Source organism: Pongo abelii, chromosome 19 (assembly GCF_028885655.2).
Source record: "Pongo abelii isolate AG06213 chromosome 19, NHGRI_mPonAbe1-v2.0_pri, whole genome shotgun sequence".
Lineage (NCBI taxonomy): Eukaryota > Metazoa > Chordata > Mammalia > Primates > Hominidae > Pongo > Pongo abelii.
Window position 1 is genome coordinate 87,871,328 of NC_072004.2, and position 24,747 is coordinate 87,896,074.

The window sequence follows — 24,747 nt, forward strand, 5'->3', positions numbered from 1 at the left end:
TAGACAGAGTCTCACTGTGTCATCAGGCTGGAGTGCAGTGGCACGATCTCAGCTCACTGCAACCTCTGCCTCCCTGGTTCAAGCGATTACTCCTGCCTCAGCCTCCCGAGTAGCTGGGACTACAGGCACGCACCACCATGCCCAGCTAATTTTTGTATTTTTAGTAGAGACAGGGTTTCACCATATTGGCCAGGATGGTCTCGATCACTTGACCTCATGATCCGCCCACCTTGGCCTCCCAAAGTGCTGGGATTACAGGTGTAAGCCACCATGCCCAGCCTTGCAAAATATATTTAAGATATATCTTCCATATATAAAGCAAAGCGCTAAACTCAGTGTTGTGAGAAAGAGCTTCTTTCTTTTTCAAGACAGAGGCATTGCTTCAAAGGCTGCAATTTCATACAAGAAAAAGGAAAGGAAAAGAATAATGCAGACTGTGAGTAGCACCAAATGCCTAGAAAGATCATACAAGTGGCCGGGCATGGTGGCTTAGGCCTGTAATCCCAGCACTTTGGGAAGCCGAGGCAGGCAGATCACCTGAGGTCAGGAGTTGGAGACCAGCCTGGCCAACATGGTGAAACCCCATCTCTACTAAAAAAGGCATGGTGGACTGTGCCTGTAGTCCCAGCTAGTAGGGAGGCTGAGGCAGGAGAATCACTTGAACCCAAGGAGGTGGAGGTTGCAGCAAGCCAAGATCACACCACTGCTCTCCTGCCTGGGCGACAGAGCGAGACTCTGTCTCAAAAAAAAAAAAAAGATCGTACATGTTCAAAGATTTTAGCACCATGATGCAAGTGTTCAGAGCTGGCTTCATACAGAAGGGAGGACTTCAACTAAGTTTCAAAAGCTGGAACTGATTCCCATCAGCAGGAAAGGAGGGAAAGGGAGACAATAAAATCAGGTGTGCAGAGCTAAGAAATCAGCTTGTCAAGCTCGAGGGGCACCGAGGGCAGCAACCTGGATAAAACACAGAGTCCATTTCATAGCAGACAGGGGTAAACCTCAAAAGGTATTTGCACGGGATTGAGGAGGGATTTCATCTCTAGCCAAGGATTCTGATCTATCTTGTAGGTAGTAGGAATCCCTCATGGGTTGAGTGTAGGAGGGATGAAAGTGGTGTTTTCAGGAATGAACAGACTGCATAAGAGTGGGTGGGGGTGAGTGGTCAGTTAGAAGTTCTCTCAATAAATCCAGCATGAGTAAGAGTCTCCATGAGGTAGGAGCAACGGAAACAGCCACTGAACCCTGCCAATTCCTTCTCAATACCCGTTTTTGTGTTCGATTGGATAGGAACCATTTTGGGGGCCTGAGAAAAGCAGAAGGGTTGAACCTTACTTCATAATGTAGAGGTTGATAACCAGAAGAATGACGGCCCTACTGCTGATAAAATATTGAGGACAGGGAGTTTAACCAAAAACCTTCAGGAAGAAATGGCCAGGAAACAGTAACTGCTAATGGGAAATCAGTGCTGTGGTCTGCAGACAACCTGGACATTCTCAGACACAAAATGAGACCTCTCCCATCAGCCAGGTTTCAGGAGATGCAGCAGCGGCAACTTCATATGGTAATCTGCTATGTTGGTGGCTCCCAATGAAACTCGCCTGCTGAGATCCATGCCTTCATTTAATCACCTACCCTTGAATTTAGGCTGGCCCTGTGACGTGCTTCAGTCAACAGAATGCTGAAAGTGATGCTGTATCAGTTCTAGGCCTAAGCCTTCTGCCGTGTATTAGTCTGTTCTCATGCTGCTAATAAAGACACACCTGTGATTGGGTAATTTGTAATGGAAAGAGGTTTAATGGACTCACAGTTCCACATCACTGGGGAGGCCTCACAATGATAGCAGAAGACAAAGGAAGAGCAAAGGGACGTCTTATATGGCGGCAAGCAAGAGAATGAAAACCAAGTGAAAGAGGTTTTCCCTTATAAAACCATCAGATCTCGTGAGACTTATTCGTTACCACGAGAACAGTATGGAGGAAACCGCCCCTATGATTCAATGATCTCCCACTGGGTCCCTCCCACAACATGTGGGAACTATGGGAGCCACAATTCCAAATGAGATTTGGGTGGGGACACAGCCAAGCCATATCAAGTCTGTCTAGCAACTATCTAAGAAGTCAAGCTAGGCCAGGCACGGTGGCTCTCGCCTGTAATCCCAGCACTTTGGGAGGCCAAGGCGGGCAGATCACGAGGTCAGGAGATTGAGACCATCCTGGCTAACACGGTGAAACCCCATCTCTACTAAAAACACAAAAAATTAGCCGGGTGTGGTGGCAGGCGCCTGTAGTCCCAGCTACTCGGGAGGCTGAGGCAGGAGAATGGCATGAACCTGGGAGGCAGAGCTTGCACTGAGCCGAGAGCGCGCCACTGCACTCCAGCTTGGGCGACAGAGTGAGACTCTGTCTCAAAAAAAAAAAAAAAAAAAAAAAGTCAAGCTATCCTGTGGGATAGCTTGAGAGACCACGTGGAGAAAGAGAAGCCCTTAAATGATATGAAAAAAGAGAGAAAGGCCTAGTGTCCTAGTGGCCCAGCGGAGCCCAGTTCCCCAACCAATTCTCCAGCAGAATGAAGCCTTATGAGTAACCACTGACCAGATTAGCAGAATAACCACCCAGCCAGGCCTAGCCCAAACCCCAGAATCACGGACAAATACAACAGTTGCTGTTTTAAGCCACCATGTTTTGGGATGCTTTGTTACTCAGTAACAGACAACTGATACACTTCCACGAGGCCATGGGTTGTGCTGGAGTGCCCTGGTGGTCCACGCCAACAATCAGATCATGCAAAGTTCTGTGCACAGGCAAATATATGTCTATCCTTGGTGATGGGTAGTGTGAACATAAAGAGAAGCCATACAGAGCCACTGCCATCTGCAAGTGCTCCCTCAAGCTGCTGGTGCTCAATCTTGGCACATAGTTGGCACCTAAATAAACATTTGTAAAATGGATGCAGAGCAATCAATCTGATTTTAATGGACTCTAGAGAAGCGTATCCAAAGCTTACTTATTCCTGCAAATCTTCCCAGAAACTTGTAACCTTCAATGTCAGGAAATGTTCTCATAAATCTGACCATACTCCCTGAGGCTCCTGAAGCTCATTTCCTCTTGTCCAGTATGAATGGATAACAGCTGGTCACTATTCCAATATCCACTGACACTGCATCTTCCTCAGCCTTGCTGAGTTCTCCTCTCATCAAGAAAGAAGACTACTGCCTTTGCCTCCTTGCAAACTTGATTCTTTTCAACCTTTTCTAGAGAGGCGCTATTTCTGTTTAACAAGAGCCTCGTGGGGATTTTGTTACAATGTGGATTCTGACTCCATAGGTCTGGCATGGAGCCACAGATCGTGCCTTCTAACAAGTTCCCAAATGATGCTGATGTCGCTGGTCCAAGGACTACACTTTGCATGGCTGCCTCATTTTACAGAGGAGGAAACTGAAGTGCAGAGCGAGGAAGGCTCTACCACCAACATCAGAGCCTTAGGCTTGATTGCACAGACCCTTCTGAGTTATGTGACTGAAACCAGTGTGGGAAATCAGAGCAGATGTTTCTCAGCTATAATGGCTCTAGAGCAGCTGCTCCCTTGCCATCTAAAGTCAGGATGGCTACCTTGGAACCATCCAAGAAGCTTCTCAAAATGCAGATTCACAGGCTTTCCTGCTGGAGACTGACTCAATAGACCTGGCCTGTGGCCCTGGGAAATTGTGTTTTCAAAAGAGCTCCACGGGTGATTCTGATGCACAGTGGGTTTGAGATTATTCATCTAGAATACAAGAGAGGCAGTGACCCCACGAGAGTAAGACTCAAAAATATTAGCTCACCAGTATTTATTAAGAGGGTTCTATGCTCCGGGCACTATTCTAATTTAAATCCATATGACTTTTTTTTTTTTTTTTTGAGACGGAGTCTTGCTCCTGTTGCCCAGGCTGGAGTGCAATGGCACAATCTCGGCTCACCACAACCACCGCCTCCCGGGTTCAAGCAATTCTCCTGCCTCAGCCTCCCGAGTAGCTGGGATTACAGGCATGCATCACCACACCCCGGGTAATTTTTGTATTTTTGTGGAGATGGAGTTTCACCATGTTGGCCAGGCTGGTCTTGACCTCCTGACTTCAGGTGATCCGCCTGCCTCGGCCTCCCAAAGTCCTGGAATTACATGCATGAGCCACCACGCCCAGCCTCATATCATATGATTTAAACTTCACTACAACTCCATCTAGTAAGTGCTATCGTAAGTCCAAATTTACAGGGGGGAAACTGAGGCACAAAGCAGCTAAATAACTTGGCAAAAGTCACATCCCTACTAAGGGGCTGAGAAAGGGTCAGAAGCCAGTTCGTTTCGCTCCAAAATCCACCTGTTAACCACTATGTTCTCGACCTCTTATCTAAAGTGAAGATAAGCTCCCTGGAAAACCCCAAGAGTAAACTGATTGACAGGAACAGTGTTTCTCAAAGCAGAAGCCGGCGGGCGCGGTGGCTCACGCCTGCAATCCCAGCACTTTGGGAGGCCGCGGTGGGCGGATCACGAGATCAGGAGATTGAGACCATCCTGGCTAACACAGTGAAACCCCATCTCTACTAAAAATACAAAAAAATTAGCTGGGCGTGGTGGCGGGCGCCTGTAGTCCCAGCTACTTGAGAGGCTGAGGCAGGAGAATGGCGTGAACCCGGGAGGCACAGCTTGCAGTGAGCTGAGATCGCGCCACTGCACTCCAGCCTGGGTGACAGAGCGAGACTCCGTCTCAAAAAAAAAAAAAAAAAAAAAATCAGAAGCCACACACCACCAGCCCTAGAGAACATTAACGCATACTCCTCGGTGGGGGGAAATGGTAGGAGATGATCTCAGTCAAATTTGGGAACAGAGAGCTAAACACCTCATGTTCTTAGTCATGTGGAAGCTAAAAAAGTAGATCTCATAGGAAGTAAAGAGTAGAACAGAGGTTATTCAAGCCTAGAAAGGGTAGGGGGAAAAGAAGGATAGGGAGAGATTTGTTAAAGGCTATAAAATTATAGATGGACAGGAGAAATACGTTCTAGTGTTCTATACCACTGTAGGATGACTACAGTTAACAATGATATATATTTTCAAATAGCTACAAGAGAGGATATTGAATGTTCCCAACACAGAGAAAGGATAAACGTTTGAGATGATGGATATGCTAATTACCCTGATCTGATCCATATACATTGTATATATCAAAACATCACTAGGTACCCCATACATTTATCTACAATTATTATGTGTCCATTTAAAAATAAATAAATAAGGGCCGGGCACATTGGCTCACGCCTGTAATCCCAGCACTTTGGGAGGCCAAGACAGGTGGATCACTTGAGGTCTGGAGTTTGAGACCAGTCTGGTCAACATGGCAAAACCACATCTCTACTAAAAATACAAAAAAAAAAAAAAAAATTGCCAGGCATGGTGGTGCACACCTGTAATCCCAGCTACTTGGGAGGCTGAGGCAGGAGAATCACTTGAACCCAGGAGGCAGAGGTTGCAGTGAGCCAAGATCATGCCACTGCACTCCAGCCTGGGTGACAGTGTGAGACTCCATCTCAAATAAAAAAGAAAAAAATAAATAAACAAATAAAAATGTAAATAAATAAATGTTAAATGTGGGAAACACTGAGTTAAATCAAACTAGATGGATTTCTTCCTGTGGAACTTCTCACAGACTTCACCAGCAAGCATAAGCAAATCAATTTCCAAGGGGTGGTGGGTGCATTTTGTAACATTCTCCAAATGTACTGGTCTGTAGAATCCCTTTGTCCAAAAGCATCTCAAGACATCATGAGGATGCCAAGAAACTAACTGCCTGTGGGAAACGTGGGCCCAAGGCAGTGCTTCTCAAACTTTAATGTACACACACAATACCTGGGACTCTTGTTAAAATGCAGATTCCAGTGCTGTAGGTATGGCTGGGGCTAGAGAGTCTGCATTTCTAGCAAGAGATGCTGGTGTTGCATCACCCTCAGCATGGCAGGGACCTGCAGGACAGCTCTGGCTAGCTCTGGCCCTGCCACCTCCCCAGGCAAGCCTTCTCTGAGCTCAGCACCCCCAGGAGAACAGCCCTTATGCAAACTTCCAGGGCGGTCTGGCCTCTGCTTACCTCCTCAACCCTGGAACTATTCCACAGAGTGCAAATTTCATCGCAGGCCCCCAGGGAATCCAGACCCTTCTAGAGATCTATCCCTGGGTCCCTACCCCAACCCTTCTCTCTGTCTTCCACGAGCCACACCCCTCCCTGCCCTTGCCTCAGAAAGCCCTCATTCTGAAGGTCAGGTCCACTTAGTGGTCAGCCTTGCTCCCCAGCTGCCCAAGGTGGCTGGGATCAGCGGTGAGGAAGGGAGAGGAGGTGAAAGGAGGATAAGCAGAGAGCAAGGAGGCCCCGTGAGGTCTTGTGACCGACTGGGCCTCCTGGTGCCGCCGAGATGGCAGTGCCAACGCGCAGTGCTGGAATACTTGGCTTGTCTCCGGAGCAAACACCCAATCCAAACAGGCCCTACTGTGTCTCCGAACAGACTGTGTAAATAAGGGGGGGAGGAAAAAAAAACCCCAACTGGCCACAGATCCCGCTTTCAAACACATTGAAACAAAATAATCCCTCTCTCGCTCACTTGCTCACTCCCCACTGCTTGCTCTTTTTTTTTTTTTTTTTTAAATTTCCACCGGTGCCGAGGCCTCAGTGGAGCCTGGCTGGCGGCTTGTTAGAGCCTGCAGCCTACCTGTCCTGCATAGGAATGAAGCCGGGAGGAGTTACATGATATGCCCTCATTGCAGGCCGGGGACACAGCTACTGCATTCAGAGTCCAGGAAACAGAGCAAAAGCTGTTCTCAGAGTGCGGCTGAGCGAGGAGCTACAGGGGAATGGAGGGGGCCAAGCTGCATGGAAGATTGTCCCATTAACCTGGCTTTTACCAGTGTGGCCCTCTCCCTAACCCCTAAGAATCACAGCCTGCATCCAAACGGCAGCAACCCCAGAAAATGGGCTAAGAACTCCCCAGAACAGAGCTAGATCTAGAAAGCCCAGCACGGGGAGCTGAGCCTGAGCAGCCTCTCTCCAAGGGTGGCTCTGAACTCCACATGTGTGTACAGACAAGGGGGCGACCTGCATGTGGTTTGTTTCTGGTCTTGTAGTCGGTTTGGAATTTTCTAAGTCAGGGTGGGGCGGGGGGATTGTGCACATGAGTCATGTGCAGGTTGGAACCCATCTCCCCCTCGGCCTGCAAGTTAAAACAATTGGGTTGTCCTTCTCAGCATTTGCCAATGTCTCTTACTCAATCTTGGATCAAAAGGGCTTTGGAGGAGGAGGCTGGGAGGGAAATCCAGACAGTTCTCCGCCTCTGACATCAGGTCCAGCTGTTAGCATTGTGCTGTGGGTCCCTGAACAAGAAGGAAAGTCAGGACTGGTTTGGCCAGGTGGGTGAGGATCCAGTGTTGGGTGATTCTGATCCATGCAGCCCTTAGAGGCAACACAAACGTGAACTGGACATTCTACGAAGAAAGAGCCGACTGCCGGGTGACCTTTCTAGTTTACATCCACTCACCATTTCCCTCCTCGTTCCTATTCTTAGAAGTAAGACTCTGACGCTCTCTTTTATACAGGCTAGTCCCCTGTAGGCATTTCATGGTGATTATTTACAATCCTCCTGACTTTCCTAAGAAGAGATTAGACTTAGCGGGGTTAGTCCTCACAGCCTGAGGCTGGACAGGAAGAGAACTCCATATCCTATGTCCAAGAATATCATCAAATCCTTATGAAGCACCAGTTGTTGTAACACAATTTTAAAAGACTGGTTCAAAGCGCCTGAGAGTAAGCAGATCTGTGAGTTGAGCCAATGCCACACCCACTGTGGTCTTTAAGCTTCGTTTCCAAATTAAAAAACGAAACAAAACAAAAAAAAACACCTCTTACACATTAATCTCCATTTTACATAGAGTGTCCTTGGGGTATATAGTTATGGACTTGGCACTGTATGCAGCAGAGAGCCCAGAGAAATCAGACAATATGATCTTGGCTTTTAAGGATTTATACCTTTGCTGGAAAAAACCCAATTTACCCACCAAAGTTCAATGCCTTTCATGTCTTCAGATCGTACACGCCTGTAACTAAAAGCTCCCCCTTCCTTGAGCAGTCATTATAGTGCCTTGAGCAGGCACTATACTAAGGGCTTTCCAGGCAGAGGTTCTCACTTCCACAACCACCTTGTACAGTGCAAACCACTACTATCCCATTGCACAGATGGGCACATGGAGGCCCAGGGGACAAGCAACATGACCAGGTCCTACAGCTGCCAAGTGACAGCGTGCAGACCTTGATTCAGGGTGCACGTCATTCCCTTGTGTCTCTTGCAGCACTTACCACCTTCTTTCTACTCGGCAATCAAGCTTGTATTTACCTTCCATCTCTATCAGAGCTCCCAAAGTGCTCTGAGCGCCTTCCTTAGCACCGTATAACCTTGAGACAACGTTTACTGAATAAATGACTTGTAAGAGAGAAAAAGGGAAACTCTACTTATCCCTTTGTTCAAATATTTATTGAGCACTTACTATATGTCTCTCACTCTGCTGGACATGGGACCCAGGTGGTCAATCAGAGGTCCTGGCCTCATGGGCCAAGTCTGGTGAGGCTGATCCCAGAGTCACAGAAACAAGTTGCACCCACACCAAGCCCTGCAAAGCACTCACGTGCTCCCTTCAGAACCAGGCACTGGGGACATGACCACGAAGTAGGCTCTGCCATGGAGTTGGGTATCCTCTGAGGGGAGAAGAGATCCACAAGAGAGGGAAAAACATGGAATTAAAAATCTCTAATGGTCTGAGTGAAAGGGGGGTTTCTAAAGTCCTCAAGAGGTCAAACTAGCTGGGCGCAGTGGCTCACACCTGTAATCCCAGCACTTGGGGAGGCCAAACCTGGACAACATAGGAAAAAGAAACCTCTACAAAAAATAAAATAAAATAATTAGCCAGGCATGGTGGTGCATGTCTGTGGTCCCAGCTACTCACAAGGATGAGACAGGAGGATCATTTGAGCCTAGGAGGTCAGGGCTGCAGTGAGCTATGATCATACCACTGCCCTCCAGCCTGGGGAGAAAGACCCTGACCCCCCTCCCCCCACCAAAAAAAAAAACAAGAAGTCAAACTGAGCTAACTTGGCACAGTACATCCTACTTTATATGAGAATTCCTCTCCTGCCATTTTATGTGACTCTTGGTCTCAGCAGTGACAGAGGTAACACACATAAAATAGGGTAAGGACACGGTGAGATACCACTACACACCCACCAGAATGACTGCAATTTTACAAAGTGTCAGCACCTCCTCCATGAGGACTGGAGCAACTGGAACTCTCAGACATTGCTGGTGGGAGTGTAAGCAGGTACAGCCACTTTGGGAAAGGTCTGGCAGTTTCTTATAAAATTAAACATACACCTACTCTATGACCCAGCAATTCCACTCCGAGTTATTTACCCAAGAGACATGAAAACATGCGTCCACCCGAAGTTTTGTTCAAGAATGCTCATAGCAACTTTATTCGAAGCAGCCAAAACCTGGAAGCAGGGCAGGCACACAGCAAGAGGAGAAATGGACACACAGCTGTGGGACAGTCACACAATAGGACACTGCTGTGCAGTCAGGAGGAGCAAAGCTCTGATACAGGCAATAACATGGAGGAATCTCAAAAACAGTTTGCTGAGTGAAAGCGGAGTTACGCAAAAGAGCGCATCATGTGTGACTCCATTTATATGAAGTTCTCCTAGAACGGCAAAATTAGACTAGGCAGAAAGACATCAGAAGAGTTGCTATGGAGATGTATTAGTCTGTTCTCACATGGCTAATAAACACATACCTGAGACTGGGTAATCTATAAAGAAAAAGAGGTTTAATGGACGCACAGTTCCACGTGGCTGGGGAGGCCTCACAGTCATGACAGAAGGCAAAGGAGGAGAAAGGCACGTCTTAACATGGCAGCAGGCAAGAAGAGAGCTTGTGCAGGGGAACTCCCACTTATAAAACCATCAGATCTCATGAGGCTTATTCACTACCATGAGAACAGTATGGGGGAAACTGTCCCCATGATTCAATCACCTCCCACGGGGTCCCTCCCATGACAAGTGGGAATTATGGGAGCTACACTTCAAGATGAGATTTGGGTGGGGACACGGCCAAACCATATCATTCCGCCATCACGGGAGGGTCTAAGGGTGAGGGTGGACTGGCAAAGACCACAAAGGCACTCTGTAGGGTGCTGGTATCATTCTGTACCTATGGTACACTTCAGATTTGTTGCAGTACAGTGCCTGCAAATTTTACTTAAAAAGAAAAAATATCTGCCATCAAATATTAAACTCAAGTGAATGATGTGAACACTGCAGTATTTGGAGAGAAGAATACTAATGTCTGCAACTTACTTGGAATGGATCAAAGAACATGGGACAGAAAGAGGCCAAAGAGCAGGTAAGTGATAAAGCAAGTCAACTGTGGAATACAAAAGTCAACTGTGGGCCGGATGTGGTGATTCACACCTGTAATCCCAGCTCTTTGGGAGGCCGAGGTGGGTGGATCACCTGAGGAGTTCGAGACCAGTCTGACCAACATGCGGAAACACCATCTAAATATACAAAAATTAGCCAGGCATGGTGGCACGTGCCTGTAATCCCAGCTACTCAGGGGGCTGAGGCAGGAGAATCGCTTGAACCTGGGAGGCGGAGATTACAGTGAGCCAAGATCACACCATCGCACTCCAGCCTGTGGGACTAGAGCGAGACCCTGTCTTTAAAAAAAAAAAAAAGGCTGGGTGCGGTGGCTCACACCTGTAATCCCAGCACTTTGGGAGGCCGAGGCGGGTGGATCACGAGGTCAGGAGATCAAGACCATCCTGGCTAACACGGTGAAACCCTGTCTCTACCAAAAATACAAAAAATTAGCCAGGCATGGTGGCAGGTGCCTGTAGTCCCAGCTACTCGGGAGGCTGAGGCAGGAGGATGGCGTGAACCTGGGAGGTGGAGCTTAAGCTGAGATGGTGCCACTGCACTCCAGCCTGGGCGACAGAGCAAGACTCCATCTCAAAAAAAAAAAAAGAGTCAACCATAGAATCTACATGATAGGTATATGGGTGCTGGTGTAAAATTCTTTCCATTTTCTGTATATTTGTAAATTTTCATAACAAAATATTGGGGGTGGAAGGAGCAAAGAACATCCCAAACGGCTTCATGTGAAAAGAACACTGACACGCTGAGTTTTCAGAGGGGTTTACACAAATCCCTGGTGTACAAATCAAGGGGAGTCGGGAGAGAGGAAGGGAAGAGAAGGCCTTTGGGGCACTCGGGGCTGGATTTAAAGCCACCTGATGTAGCGATGCACTTGGGGTCTGAGCTAAGGCCAAAGTCAGAGCGGCCTGAGTCTGCATTCCGTTACCCACAGCAAGATGCAATTTCCTGTTCCACGAGATAAAGTGCCTCTCGAATTTGAAATACCTCTCACTAAATAGCATTTTGATGAGTTAAGTGTAAATGAATCAGAAACAAATGGATTAAGTTTCTTAGCATACACATGGAATTGACACACACACAAAAATAAAAGAAACGGGGAAGGAGGCACCATGGGGCAGGAGGGAAAGGGTCTCCGCTTCAAACTGTGCATAAAACCAACGTTTTAAAAAATACTTGATGGACTTGCGGATCTCCATCCCAGACACGGAGGGCTTCTGGGCCCAGCTCTTTAATATTCAAATGACTTTGAAAAATATTTCTCCTCCTGGAAAGCAGAGGGAAGAGGAAATGCTTTGAAGCCTTGCTAGTTATTTAGTTATTTTTTTCAAAGGTAAGGCAGTATATTTTTATCCAATATTAAATAAACATTTTTTTTAATGGTATGTTCAAAGCCTTTAGGCCTCTGATGTTGGGATTTTTTGTTCTGTCTTGTTTTGTGTTCGAAAGGGTGAGTGAGGATGACGCTTTTTCTTGCCAAATGTTCTGAAATTGCAACATGAGACCCAGGAAGCCTAAGCAGCCACTCACCTATCAAGGAGGAGGGAGGCTCAGATGGGCTTTAGTGACCTCTCTCAGAGGTAAGCAGTGGCCCAGCTGGGATCAGAATGCAGGCGGCCTGGATTCTAGGTCCACGTGCAGAATGTTCTACTCTGGGCCCGAAAGCGATGGGCTTTAGCTCCAGTTAATGACCCCAGGGCTACCCTTCCTACACAAGAGAGCTTACAGAAACATATTTTATCAGTCACCGTCCATCAGGGATGATGGCAGTGGCCATCTCCCCAAGGATACTCAAGAGACTTCTCAAATACTCAGCAATCCAGGAGAGCAAGGACATATGAGGTCAGTGGACCTCTATGTGAGGATGTGGGCTGAGAAAACAAAACAAAACAAAAACACCTATGAAGGATTTTCTCTTTACCGGCCTAATGCAGACATAACCTATACAAACACATTGCACCAAGATTATTTGGGGCACAGGGCATGAAATAGTGAGGTGGGAATAGGAAGGGCATAAAAATGATTCTCAAATACTCCATGTTTCAGCAACAGCCCCTAACAGCCCATAATTCAGTGCATTAACAAATAAATAGAATTCACACTCTCCTCTATCACAAAAGTGGTAACAACTGGCATAAAAGTTTTCAGAAAAGATGAGTTCAGGGTGAGATACATTCAACACCAGAATCTGCTGGAGACAGAGTTCTCCAGGCTCTTCCCCTAAGTGACGGAAGCATTCATTGTTAGTAACACTAAATTGCTTCATTTAATTCTTGCAATGGCCTTGTGAGATCAGCGTCATTAAACACATTGTACAGATTTTTTTTTTTAATGGGTCACAGACAATGTAACTAACCAAAATCACAGCTGGCAAGTGATGGATTCAAACCCAGGTCTCTCCAATTCCAAAGTCTCTGCTCTAATCATAGCCTCTCTTCCATGCCTGGCTGTACCCAGAAGGGCAGACTTCAACCCAGAAACACCTGTGAATTGTGATGGAGAGATGGGCTCTAGTATCTGAACAACCAAATTATACTCATAGGCTACTTTCTTTTCACAGAACAAATGAGCTTTCTTGGCTTTTAACAAAATTATCATCGAAAACTACAAAATTAAGATCACCCATAATCCCAGCATTCAGAGGGTTAATCTTTTGTTTAAAATCCTTCCAAAAGTCTTAAATGTGTTTATATGCCTTTTGGAAAAAAATTTATTTTATAATCATTTTGGATTTACAGAAAACTGACAAAGATAGTACAAAGAGTTCCTTTACTCAGCTTTGCCTAATGTGAACATTTTACATAACCACAGCACATCTGTCAAAACTAAGCAATTAACATTGGTACATTACTTTTAACTAAACTACAGATTTTATTCAGAGTACTCCTGTTTTTCCACCAATGTCTTTTTCTGTTCCAGGATACCACATTGTAAAGCACTCATATGGTTTTAAAATGAATTGATTGTATGCAACAATATATCATGGACAGATTTCTTTATCAACAAATATAAGTTTATAGCATCACGCACCACTTTCTCTTGTCTTTTTTTCTTTTTTCCTTTTTTTTTTTTTTTTTGTGTATGTGTGAGAGATGGAGTTTTGCTCTTGTTGCCCAGGCTGGAGTGCAACAGCGTGATCTCGGCTCACCGCAACCTTTATCTCCTGGGTTCAAGCAATTCTCCTGCCTCAGCCTCCCGAGTAGCTGGGACTACAGGCGTGCACTACGACGCCCGGCTAATTTTGTATTTTTAATAGAGATGGGGTTTCTCCATGTTGGTCAGGCTGGTCTTGAACTCCTGACCTCAGGTGATCCGCCCACCTCAGCCTCCCAAAGTGCTGGGATTACAGGCATGAGCCACCGTGCCCGGCCTATAGCACCACTTTCAATAGCTCCCTAATATTCCATTCTATGGATGGGGATACTCTGCTCCTGAAGGGCGTTTCCACGGTTTGCATTTTTCACTGTCTCATAAACACAGGATGGGCAAACTTATCAATGGTGTCCTCAGAAGAAATTTCTAGAAATGCACTGATAGCATGTCAAGAATATGCCATTCAAGGCTTTTCATTCATTTGGCTATTCTCCTCCAGAAAGCCTGAACCCATTTGCCTTACCACCAATAAATGAGTAGCTTTAACTTAAATTCATTTTGGACAATAAATGACTTCCCTGGTAAACTAACTTGTCCACTACCCTCGAAAGAAAAAACTACGGGACTGGAAAGAGTTAAAGGACTTTCGAGACAGTCATGTTCCCCAAAACCAGACTGATGATTTCGAAGAACCACCCAGAAATTAAAGTTCCATTCTCGTCAGTTCAAGTTTGTCTCACTCTCCTCTCTGGGTCTGACAGCGAAAGAGATCTTCGGGCTTTCGGCATTTCAAACATGGAATTACTTTCAGGGTACAGGGGCAACCCCCACCGAGTTTAATTTCCTTCTCATCTCTCAGTAGTGTCTATTGAAACTCCCTAAAGGAAAAGCTTTGAGCAGGCTCTTGTAGTAATGCATGTAACAGGAAGGACAAAGGATTTGATAGTCAGCAAAGTTATACGCCTTTTTTTTTTTTTAATGGTGAAAGGAATAGGGGGAAGGAGAGAGATTATAAAACTGCTTGCATATCTAGAAATAGTTCAAATTGAGCTTGAACCAGGAACCTGCCCAGCATGCTAACTGTGGCCATGGTGCCTCGTCCAAAGGAAGCCCATATTTTATTTTGAGACTCCTGTTCTTTGGTGCAAAACACTTTGTCCCCATGCTTAGAAACACTATAAAACGCTATATATTTAGGATAACTGGGAAAAAAAGGCGGCTTGGAAGGTTCCGAGAAATCGAGCCCTACCCCATGCTGGGGAATTCTTCAGCGCCATTCTGGCTTGCAAAAAGAAGAAGAAAAAAAGAAAAAAGAAAGAAAGAAAAAAAACAAGCTACTGGTCAGAGGGAATGCTCTTCCATGCCAAGCTCAGCTTGAATTAATACACGACACAACCTCTTAACGAGGGGCACTGCTTTAAACTAAGAGTCTCTTCTGAAAATGTAACTGATTTGAAAAAGCAACAGGAAGTTGAGAATATTCTGGAAGGAAAAAGGCTGCAACCTGATACATTTTCTTCACCCCAGTGTTTGCAATCTTGTCACTCTGGTCAAGGCCACACCTTTAATTCAGGAGGGATGAAGACTTTGAAGCAAAGGATGCCAGTTTCACTTCCCCAAGCAAAACAATGCCCAGGACCCATCCCGAGCTTGCTGCCTCCCTGGGGCCTCTGTGGTCTGGTTGAGTGGCTGGTAGAACCCATTTCACTTTGAATTCTGCCCAGAAACCACAGGAGGATCAGTCCACGGAAGAGAAAAATCTAATTGGTTACAGGGACTTAGCATCTGCCCAGAAGACATTCATGCCCTTTGTCCTACATGGTTTCCCAGCCACCAGGGAGGAGAGGGACTTCAGTCCAGGGACCACATATAGAACCTGATTACTTTCAGTTACAAGATGAATTTGTTCTGGGGATCTAAAGCACAGCATGATGACAATAGTTAATAATACAACATGGCTTGCCTGAAATTTGCTAAAAGAGTAGATCTTAAGTGTCCTTACCCCCAACCCCACACACACGGTAATTATGTGGGGTGTTGAATGCACTAATTAATTTGATTGTGATTAATCTGATTGTAAAACTTATTTCACAATGTATATCAAATCATCATGTTGCATACCATGAATACATAAATACAATTTTTATTTGTCAGCTGTACCTCAATAAAGCTGCAGAGACAAAAAAACAAAAGAGACGCTTTCTCTTGTTAGCTGATGGAGTATTGCATTAAGTACAGGAGGAGCAAGTTACTGCAAAGAGAAACGAAAGCCTTGAAAACCAAAGCACTGTTATTTCCGCGTGTATCTTCCAGGGTGAAGCAAGCACATTTCTGTGAGTGGGAGCCTTTTTAGGCCTATTTGGAGATCTCTAAAATTTAGGTGATTCAACCTACCAACCTTAAATTGAAACCCAAGCCATTACAAGATCAGACTGTAGGGTTCTGAAGGAGTGGTGTAGGTATGTGGGCTTTGTCATGAAGCAGAATTTGAGAAAAGGGACCACACTGATGTGAGGCTTTACCAAAGCCCCACGCTGTAAGCAATGCTCCAAAAGTGTTGTGTGTGTTTGTTTTCTTTTAATTGTGAATAGTTACGCATACTCTGTAAGGACAAACTGTAAAAGAGGGAGGTTATACGAATAGACCTCCCTACTGTAAATAAAACATGCTGTTGGGATCAAGTAAAACTTGCAACAAATTAAGCCTGACATTTAGGAATAACCATGGTGTAATTGAGCTACATAGAAATCCAACATAAAAGACAAACTTCCTGAGGAGGTGACTCAAGCCACACCTCTGGGGGCAGATAGTGGGAGGCAAGAGGGGACAGGGAAAGTAGCGAAGTCCCTGGAAGTCCCTCAGGAGGCTGAATCAGAGAGGCTTCAGCCAGGGCTCAAAGGCAGGCAGTGTGGATCCAGAATGCCACTCCGTGCTGTGTCGGAGGATTAAACAGAGTCATGTGATGCCTATTCTCAGGCCTGGAGGTGGCTTGGGAGCACCTGCTGGAAGGACAAGGTCGAGATCCTCAAATGTCCCCTTCTCTTGGTCTCCAGGTCATTGAACTTAGAGGAGTCACTGAGGGACAGCCACGCTCCTCCTCCTTTAAAAACCACAAGCTGCCTTGCTGCCCTCACGTCACCTGTAATGCCCTCCAATTATATATTTATTTCATTTTAAAGAAAATATCAGCCAGGCACAGTGGCTCATGCCTGTAATCCCAGCACTTTGGGAGGCCAGGGCAGGCAGATCACTTGAGGTCAGGAGTTCGAGACCAGCCTGGCCAACATGGCAAAACCCTGTCTCTACTAAAACTACAAAAATTAATCGTGCCTGGTGGCATGCGCCTGTAATCCTAGCTACTTGGGAGGCTGAGGCCAGAGAATTGCTTGAACCTGGGAGGTGGTGGTTGCAGTGAACCCAGATCAAGCCACTGCACTCCAGCCTGGGCGATAGAGCGAGACTCCATCCCCGCGACCAAAAAAAAAAAAAAGAAAAAGAAAAAGAAAATATCTGTAAGAAAGCTGGAGTGCTTTCAATTTCTCACAACTTGATTGGGTTGGTTCTCTGTCTACTTTCCTAGCTGGGACTAATCACTGAAGGACCCAGGGTTATTTACATGAACACCAGCTTCCAGAAAACTCTGCTCCTCCTCCCTTAGGAGGCTCTCAGGTTCCCCTGCTGCATAGACCTGGGGCAGCCACCACATTTCCCATACCTTAGAGAAGAAAGAACAAAGGCCATTTGCAACACGGGACACTTCAGGAGGGAAATCCAGGGGTGGCCTCAACCACTAAAGTAACATGAAAGCTCGATGATCCCTAAAGAGCCCAGCAGAGCGGGGCAAGGAGTGTCACGGAAGTGGTTGGGTACCCCATCCAAAGGCTGGTTCACAGTTTGCCCTGGCCCCTCCATCCTCCCACCAGAAGACAGGAGGATTGCTTTCACTCCTGGGTCATTCCTGCCAGCCCTCCCTACTGTGCCTACCTGGAGGTAGGCAGTGAGAGGGCAAGGCTTTCCCAGCCTTGGCCCCAGGAGACTCTGGGCAGGGCCCTGGATGGACCACCCAAGCCATCCCGCTGCAGCAAACAGATGGTGTGGGCTGCCTGGGGACCGTGAAGTGCACTGCTCAGCTCTTATTCACGAGAGGGATGCCTGTGTTCGCAGGGCCTTATTCTACACACACCCAGCCTAGCAGCAGCTGGAGTCTACTAGGTGGCAAAAAGGTTAGCCATAAGAGTTTGGGGTCATGCATTCATTCACATCTTCAACATTTTTTTTTGAGACAGGATCTCACTCTGTCTCCCAGGCTGGAGGGCAGTGGCACAATCTCGGCCCACCGCAGCTGTGACTTCCTGGGCTCAAGCAATCCTCCCACCTCAGCCTCTTTTTTTTTTTCTTTTTTTTTTTTTTTGAGATGGAGTCTCACTCTTGTTGCCCAGGCTGGAGTGCAGTGGCACAATCTCGGCTCACTGCAAGCTCTGCCTCCCGGGTTCACGCCATTCTCCTGCCTCAGCCTCCCTAGTAGCTGGGACTACAGGAGCCCACCACCATGTCCAGCTAATTTTTTGTATTTTTAGTAGAGACGGGGTTTCACCATGTTAGCCAGGATGGTCTCGATCTCCTGACCTCATGATCTGCCCGCCTCGGCCTCCAAAAGTGCTGGGATTACAGGCGTGAGCCACCACGCCCGGCCCCATCTCAGCCTCTTGAGTAGCTGGGATTACAGGTATGCACCACCATGCTTGGCCAATTTTTTTTTTTTTTTTTTTTTTTTAGCAACGAGGTCTCCCTATATTTCCCAGGCTGGTCTCGAACTCCTGGGCTCAAGCGATCCTCCCACCTCAGGCTCCCAAAGTGCAGAGATTACTGGCATGAGCCACTATGCCTGGCCACATTCAACAATTAAAGAGTCTAATTTGCCAAGTATTGGAGATAAAATATGCAACAAAACCATCCAGCTCCCCAGTCCAGTGGAAGGGGACCTGATATGGTTTGGCTGTGTTCCCACCCAAATCTCATCTTGAATTGTAGCTCCCATAGTCCCTACATGTCATGGGAGGGACCTGATGGGAGGTAATTGAATCATGGGGGCAGGTTTTTCCTATGCTATTCCTGTGATAGTGAATAAGTCTCACAAGATCTGATGGTTTTATAAAGGGCAGTTCCCCTGCACACACTCTCTTGCCTGCCCCCATGTAAGAGGCGCCTTTGCTTCTCCTTTTCCTTCCGCCATGATTGTGAGGCCTCCCCAGCCATGTGGAATTGTGAGTCCATGGAAAACCTCTTTTTCTTGATAAATTACCCAGTCTCGGGTATTTCTTCAGAGCAGTATGATAATAGACTAACACAGGACCAACATTAATCAAGCACACACAGCAATGAGCCTATGACTGCAGATAGAGCTAGCTTCCTCCAGGCTTAGGAATCCCGTTGTGCAAGCAAGCTAACAAAGGATTGGCCTAGAAGGATAGCGACACAACCTGAGGGAGAAATAATTCATCTGTTCTTGACTTTGGGTAGTTACTTAATTCCTCTAAGCCTCTCTTTCTCATCTATAAAATGGGCCAATATATATATGTGACTGTGGGTAGGCTTAAACGTGGCAAGGTCTTTAAGGACTTAAGCAAAGTGAAAACTCTCAGTCATGTTAAATTGTGTTAGTAGAAGGGCCCCTTGGAATGAAGGCATCGAGCTTAAGCCCACAGAGCCGGCCCCTGGGCTTCCTGTAGCAATGCTCCAACGCCCACACCCATCTCTTCCCCTGCAGACAGGCCCGGCCTATCCCTGAATCTCAGTAGATTCTGATAGATTCCCTCATCTTTGCCATTCTCTCATTTAGCCTGATTCCAGCGAGAGCCTCTAACCTCCCCTGTTATTTCAGCCCTGGGTCTCTTTAAGCAGCCACTGCCAAGCTGTGGGGGATTCATGGTGATTCAGCCCTGGCCCCAAGCAAGCTGGATGTGCTATCGCTCAGCCAGGATATGGCTGGGAGCCCGCAGGCTGCTGCGAAGAGACAAAGCTGTTCTCTCCAGCCTTCGAAATCTCCCTTCCTTCTACTGACAGGCACATTGCGGGTCCAGCCACCATGCCCAAGGTGGTCAGAGGCTGGCTTCAGTCTCTTAAAGATTGAAGGCAAGACAATCATCCACCTCCACCCCAGGAGAAAAATGAGGCAGCTGAGCAGTTTCCTCCTGCTCTCTTGCTCTCATGTAAGGCAGCTAATCTGAGTGTAGACAGAGTATTTGCTTGTCTTCTCTTTCTTTAGGAGGCAGGACCAGGGAGAGACCCAGCAAAGAGAAGGTCCCAAGCCTAGCTCAAATATCCTGGTCCTGGAACATTCAGGAGCCGCCCCACTTCGATGGTAATTGGCCTATTTCCATCTGGTTTCCAAGCAACATGACACAAAATCCCCAGGAACCTTATCACAGCGCCAGTGAACTGGAAGGGCCTGGAGATCGCTCTGGCCCAAACTCCCTGCGCCAAAGCATGTGGGGCGACTCAGACACAAAAGGGAGGAAGGCACAGTCTCTGCCCAGAGCCCACGGTGGCCCCAAGAAACTCCTTTTACCACTGAAGAAGAAAAGGAGGTCCAGTCTTTTGGAGGCAAGACAAGGTCACCTACAGAGGGCCTGAGGCCGAGCAACTCACTAGAGGTTGTTTTCTGCATGACCACCTTCCCTGCACCGTGGATCCCTGGGGTGGGTGGTTTAGGGGCTTTCCAGGTAAGAGTCAGGGTCAGCGCCAGGAAAATGATGACAAGTCTGTCTGAACCCTTTCTGCAGACATACAATTGACCTCCTCCAGCCAAGCATTGCTCCAGTTAGAATCTTTCTAAAACTACATAGGCAAATGTCTAGCAATTGTCATTCAACTCTCACAAAGGAGGGGTAAAAACTTTCCCTTCACTCATTTTAATGTGTCTCCCTTGTACCACTTTCTTAGTATGCCTGAATCCATTTCATCGCAAGGGCCGTACATCAAGCGCTGCCTTCTCAGGTACTCAACTCTGCATGCCTAGCTGGAGCCACAGCACTCCAAATCTGATTATGGGGATATTTTAGGAAGACAGCCTTGCATTAAAAACTGAAATCCTAGCCAGGCACGGTGGCTCATGCCTGTAATCTCAGCACTTTGGGAGGCTGAGATGGGAGGATCACTTGAGGCCAGCAGGTCAAGACCACCGTGGGCAACACAGTGAGACCTCCGTCTCTACAAAAAATAAAAAATAAAAAAATTAGCTAGGCATGGTAGTACATGCCTGTGGTCTCAGCTACTCGGGAGGTTGAGGCAGGAGGATAGCTTAAGCCTGGGTGATCAAGGCTGCAGTGATCTCTGATGGCACCACCGTACTCCAGTCTAGACGACAGAGCAAGGCCCCATCTCAAAAAAAAAAAAAAAAAAAAAAAATGGAGTCCACTGAACACTAAAAAAGGGTGAATTTTACTGTATATAAATTATTCCTCGATAAAACTTACTTTAGGAAGAAAATCCACAGGCTCACCCTTTCTAAAGAAAAAAATACACATATAATATCAGGGAGGAAAAAAAAGAAGGAAATTGACATCTTTTTGCTGGACAGAAGTACGGTGCTTGCTTTTTCAATTAAAACTAAAAGGCTACTCCTTTAGGAAACAAAAGTGGGTTCAGCTCCAACAGCCAAGCAAAGCAATGGACTCACCCCACTGAGGATCCCACAGCTGGAAGGTCCCTGACCTACTTCCGCCCAGCTCGCCTGAAAGGCCCATGGGGCACCAGCCAAGAGTGGGAAGCAGAGCCGGGCAGCGGGTGCAGGGCGGTGAGCAGCGCACTCCCTCTCTCGCCCCACAAGACACACACAGGCTGAGGGCAAATGATTCCCAGACAGGGACCTGGTGAACAAAGAGGTTACGCAACTCACTAATCACTCAAGACAGCCAAAAACAGAACCTGACATCACGTGCCTGTGGCCATCCCCACAGCCTGCCTGTGAACTCCCGTAGAAGGTATTCAACAGTTTGTGGAATTACACTGAGCTTGAGTCGGGCCGCAAATAAAAGTAAAGTCACTTTTCCCCTAATCCTGTAAGAAACTGGGCACTCAGGGACACATTAACTCTTTCATGCTCTCTAGAGCCCATGTGAGTTTCACTGGATTCAAGGTTTGGTGGGACAGAAACATGAGTATAGTAAGAATCATCTTAGACTATAAGAAATTCCAAAAATGGTGGGGCAAAAAAAAAAAGGAAAAAAGAAAAGAAATGGGGAAATTTTGTTACGGTCTTGCATATAACCAAGGTTTTCTCCTTGTCACAGACCAAACCATGATCTGAGTTTGGAGCCTTCTAGAATCCTGAAAACTAGCAAATGCATCTAGTGACAAGATGTACTAAAGCCCTGTGCGGTTTCTAAAAGTTGCTAAAAACTCTAGAATGGCAAAGGTTGATAGGGTGGTAGGTGGATGGGGTACTGCACTGATTTTTTTTTTAACCTAGATTTCATTAACAATCACCAATTACCGTATACATCCTAAACACCAGGCACTACACAAAGTAACTTAAAGTTATCAGTGCACTCAATCATCACAGTCCTAAAAGATGGGCACTGCCACTTCTATTTTACAGGTGGGGGCACTGAGGACACATAGCCAGGTGATGGCAGAGCTGAGACTCAAACCCCCAGCTAACCCCAAAACACACACCCCTAACTTTGTCATCCCAACTTTCTGATTAAAAGTGAGGGGCTTTTCTACCCAGTGTGCTGAGCCCAAGTGCCCAAAGATGAACTGTTTCCATGAGTTGTCAGATTTCTGACCCAGAGATGGCAGGACAGAAGCATCTGACCGGATCAGGGAGGTGGCAGAGGCCCAGGGAAGAGGGAGGGCCTGGCGGTTTCAGTGAAAGTCAAAATGACCTCCCCAAGTATGCAGCAGAAATTCTCCAGGTACCAGGCCACTGCTGGAGAGATCAGAGGCTCAAGGCTGCCAAGAACAAGGAACTACTGCCAGAAATAAGTTAAGACCACCCCACAGGTCTCCAGCGGTTGCCCACCGTTCCTTAAATCAGTCTCCACCCTCTAAGTAGAAGACAAAAGTGGATCTCCAGAACCTTGAAGCTATTATGCTCTCTGAAAGAAGCCAGACAGGAAAGGTCACATATTGTGAGGTTCTGTTTTTGTAGAATATTCAGAATAGGCAAATCCATAGAGCCAGAAAGTAGACTAATGTTTGGCAGGGGCTGGAGGGAAGGGAGAAAGGAGAATAATGAGCGCAGGCTTTCCTTTTGGGGTGGTGTATGCATACGTCCAGACTCTTCAAAATGTATGTGTTAAACAATGTACAATTTATGCATACCAATTTTCATTCAATAAAGATTTTTAAAGGACTTGGAAAAAAGTCTGAATACAAATAGTGGTGATGGTTGCACAACATTGTAAATGCTTTCATGTCACTGAACCGTATACTTTAAGTTGGTTAAAACGGTAAATGATGTTATATTGTTATATGTATTTTACCACAGTTTTTTTAAGGTGGAATCTCCAAAGAATCCTAGAACTCATTCAGTCAAGCCTGAAACCGAAACACGGAGTCGGGGCTCAGCCTCTAAGGACTGTGAGGGTTAGAACTGGATGTTCCCCTAAGACCCTCAAATTCATAAACTCAGCGTTTAGAGAGAGGGTGGTGCCGGCAAGGAGGAAAGGAAGAAGGCCTGCGAGGCGGTGAGGCCGGACAGAGCACTGGCTCCTTCTGAGGCGACCAGGGGGAGCCAGGTGCAGCCAGGGAGGCAGGGCCCCCTCCTATGCATCCTCCCCCAGCCCCCCTCGCCTCTTCCCACCTGGCAGACCTCATTCTTCCTTCTCTGGGGCTGGGAGCCCAGTGCCCTTGGTCTGCATCACAGAGTCAACAACAATTTATCTGAACTGAGCAAACAAGGCAGCCGTAAGTGGCGGAACTCTGACAATATTTAATGACTCCGGGGGTGGGGAAGCTTTGCAGGAGAAGGAGGGCAGGCGAGGAAAGGAACCAGAGAGGAGGCAGAAAACTCCAGGGGAAATTCCGTTGGGGGGAAGATAAAAGGGGGCTGTAAAGCAATTTTGACAGGTTAACAGACAGGTAATATTCCAACGGTGTTTACTTAACCAGGCTAGCACTCCATGCAGCGCCGATTAAGCTGCAGCACGAGAGCCTCAGCAGCTAAGAGTTTCACAGAAACAAAGATCTAGTCAGAGAAAACCAAATAACAGCCAGTCAGTTGCTGGCAGCCCGGCCTGCAGCTCCCCCAGCTCGGAAGCCACACGGAGATGCTTCCTGGAGACCGATCTGGAAAGATAAGCTGCAGCGGGTACCTTGCTGGGCCTCCACCTGGGAACACAGGGCCTAGCATCTGACAGCTCCTCGGAAAGGGTGGGGCATGGGCACCAAGCACAAAGTATCCCCTCTTCCCTCCCACAGTGAGGCAGACCAGTTCTCCGATACTCAGTCCTAGGAAGATAGCCTTGCTGGTCCCACCCGCTGGCCCTGGGACTGCTGGCTCGGGATGTTTAGCCAGCAATGAAATTCATGCCAGCTCCCAAACCCCTATCCACCCACCCAGATGCAAACCCAATGTGTTCTGCCATCTCTTAGCTCTCATACACTGGGCAAGTTCCTTAGTCTCTCGGGGCCTCAACTTCCTCATCTATAAAATGGGGCAGTAAATTTCACAAGCTTCTTTAATTCATATATCACTATTAATTATCTGTTAATGTCATTGATAGAAGTATAAATAATGCAGATAGTCCCCAACATACAATTTTCCTACTTCGTGATGACGTGAGAGAAAAATACCACACTTCAAGTACCCATACAACCATTCTGTTTTTCACCTTGAGGATACTAAAAAAAATTCAATAAATTATATGACATATTCAAGATTTTATTATAGGCCGGGCGGTGGCTCATGCCTGTAATCCCAGCACTTTGGGAGGCCAAGGCAGGCAGATCACCTGAGGTCACGAGTTCGAGACAAGCCTGACCAAAATAGTGAAACCTTGTCTCTGCTAAAAATACAAAAAAAAAAAAAAAAAAAAAATTAGCTGGGCATAGTGGCGCACGACTGTAGTCCCAGCTACTCAGGAAGCTGAGGCAGGAGAATCACTGGAACCCAGAAGACGGAGGTTACAGTGAGCTGAGATCATGCCATTGCA

General features: G+C 46.8%; 1 long non-coding RNA gene across 1 annotated transcript in view; it reads right to left on the reverse strand.

Annotated features, from left to right (window-relative positions):
- LOC112129663 (uncharacterized) overlaps positions 1-24,568 on the reverse strand; it is a 116,530-nt gene extending 91,962 nt beyond the window's left edge. The window contains exon 1 of the long non-coding RNA XR_008515163.2: positions 21,267-24,568. This is a non-coding gene — a long non-coding RNA (uncharacterized LOC112129663). The remainder of the gene's footprint in view (positions 1-21,266) is intronic.
- Between the last annotated feature and the right edge of the window lie 179 nt (positions 24,569-24,747).